At 41.8% G+C, this 2,839-nt stretch overlaps 1 protein-coding gene across 1 annotated transcript in view; it reads right to left on the bottom strand.

The window, feature by feature from the left end:
- FANCC (Fanconi anemia, complementation group C) overlaps window positions 1–2,839 on the bottom strand; it is a 139,842-nt gene that overhangs the window by 70,569 nt on the left and 66,434 nt on the right. The gene's annotated exons all lie outside the window — the stretch shown is intronic.

Below are 2,839 nucleotides of genomic sequence, written 5' to 3'. Positions count from 1 at the left end.
AAGGTATACAATATTAAAAGGCTCCTTACTAAAGAAAGGCTGGATTCAGCTATTTGAATATATTGCCTTTTCCCCGCTTTACAGTTCAAACCTGTCCTAAGTACAGAAAACAAACAGGAGCTGACAATAGTCCCAGGAGAAGTTATCTCCAAGTTCTTTCCCCACACCAAGCACCATCTGGGTGAGAGCAAGCAGCCACAGCTGGGTTGGCAATCGGGGGAGATGAGGCACAAGCCAGGTGCTATCCAGAGGGGAGCCACGCTCACTAGAGGGGTAGGGCTTACACAACAAGGAGGGCACTTGGTGCTTCCAGCAAGCTCAGGACAGGGCCTGCACCCCAGAGTGGGGTGCAATGCAGGTGTTGGGTGGGGGTGGGAAGCAAAGCCCAACCAGGCCTGGCTAGCCACACGTGAAATCCATGTGGAAGTGTCCCAAGTAGACCCAGGCAGAGGAGCGGGGAGGCCAGGAGGGCTTGGTTTGGAAACTAGGCAGGCTCAGAGTCAGGGGCAGTCTGATGTTAGGTGGACAGAGGGCAGAACTGGAAATACTCGACCTTCTGCCACCAGACTTTTGGCATTTTATTTAACAAACACTTAAAGCATTTAATATATGCCAGGAGCTATTTTAAGTGCTTTACAAATGGCACTCATTTAATCCTCACATCCTATAGTAGGTACTATTATTGAATCTGTGTTATAGATGAGGACATTGAGACACACAGAGTTTAAGTGGCTGCCCAAGGCTGGTTACCTAACATATGGCCAAACCTCATAAAGAACCTCCCTATATCCACTCTCCAGGAGATAGTTTTTAACAATGCAAATCTGACTGGTCTCAGTTTGAAACCCTTCTGACTTCCAGTAACTTACCGCGAAACCCAAATTTCTTCCCTAAGGGAAAAGGCCTGGCTACACCGGTACCCCTGACACCCACCACTGGGCCGCTTCCCCTCACTAGCATAATTGGAACTCTTGAGGGCCACAGGTTCTTTGGCCCATCAGGACTTTAATATGTCTTATTCCTTCTGCCTGGGGGGGGCTCTCCTATGCCTTTCACCTGGTGAAATGCCACTTCTTGAAGGCACTCTAACAATTATGACAACTAAAATTTATTGAGGGCTTTACTGTGTGTGAGGTACTATGCTAAGTTGTCTAAGCATGGCATCGCACTGAAAATCCCAGGTTCAGTTTTTAAACAAATTCAATTAAGCAATGTTTCAATTAAGCCACTCATAAACAGATGGCTATTACTATATTTCACATGATTGACCCTCAAAAAATTAAAGCATAAGGTACTACATATAGATCCAGTTAGGATGGAAAGTAATACAGTGCACAATAGAAGGAAACTGGTTTCAAGGAAGTCACAGCTCTGGATCAGTTAAGATTGTAGATCTTAAACGAAACCATGCCCTGGCTTTCCCCTCTAACCCAGTGCCTCTCAGAAGCACTCACACCCTAGCGTCTGGGACCAGTGCATGGAGGGTGACTTTCTAGCACTGCAAGAACTCCTTTGGCAGCTGAGCCAATGGAAGTTAAAAAAAAAAAAAAAAAAAAAAATCTAAACACTCCATAGATTCATAGGGTGTAATCGGGGATTACAAACAATTCCTGAGTAATGTTTAAAATGGCCACAAACAGTTCCCTAGATACTACAGACATGTGTTGCTTAACAACAGGTATATGTTCTGAGAAATATGTCGTTAGGTGATTTCATTGTTGAGCCAAGATCACAGAGTGCACGTACACAAACCTAGGTGGGATAGCCTACTACACACCTAGGCTGTATGGTATAGCCTATTGCTCCTAAGCTACAAACCTATTTAGCAAGTGACTGTACTGAATACTGTAGGCAACTGTAACACAGTGGTAAGTATTTGTGAATCTAAATGTATATAAACATAGAAAAGATACAAGTAAAAATACAAGTATAATAGATAAAAAATGGTCCCCCTGTATAGGGTACTTACCATGAATGGAGGTTGAAGGACTGGAAGTTGCTCTGGGAGAGTCAGTGAGTGAGTGCTAAGTGGATGGGAAAGCCTAAGAAATATATTTACTATTTTAAAAAGATTTTATTTGGAAATATTTGATTTTTTAAAAAGTCTTACACTGCATTTTGTGATAACACATTATAAGATAAAATGAATATGCATATATGCATATAAATGTACATGTGTATATATGTAAATCCAAACACAAATATTTGGAGATGACAGTCTAATCCAGGACAGAGGCTAAGGGACCTCGGTGATGGGTAGGCCCCACAGACCAGGTACAACAAACATGTAGCACACATACCAGTGACACCCAGGGCAGTTATCACTAATCTATTATGGCACTTCTTTGAATTTCATCATAAAATATTTCACATATGTAAAAAGATATAAAATGACAAATTTCACCCACCATCAAACTTAGTCAATAAAATATTAGAAATACAGATGAAGCCTTCTGTGCCCTCTCCTCTTCCCCACAACAATTCTACAGCAGTCCCTACCCCTGGGGAAAAACTCTACCCTGAATCTAGTGCACGTCCTTCTGTGCAGATCATGGTACTTTCTCCCTTGGTGCTCAGACCTGCCTCAGTAGGTCTGAGCAAGCAAACACTCCCAAGTAATACAAGTTGAAATCCGCCATCTCTACGTGACATCCTGTCTAGTGTTTTCAAGTGAGAAAAGTTTACATCAAGTTAACACAGTAGCTTTAAAATATTACTGCTTGGGAGAAAACATGAATGATTAAAAAAACAAAGACCAGCAATATGTACAACATGATTTACAAAAAAAAATGAATCAATTGGAACGGGAGAAAAACAAGAAATTTACAGAGTCAGAATG

Source organism: Propithecus coquereli, unplaced genomic scaffold (genome assembly GCF_000956105.1).
Source record: "Propithecus coquereli isolate 6110/MARCELLA unplaced genomic scaffold, Pcoq_1.0 Scaffold147, whole genome shotgun sequence".
NCBI classification, from domain to species: Eukaryota; Metazoa; Chordata; class Mammalia; order Primates; family Indriidae; genus Propithecus; species Propithecus coquereli.
This window is presented reverse-complemented; position numbering and strand designations above follow the sequence as displayed.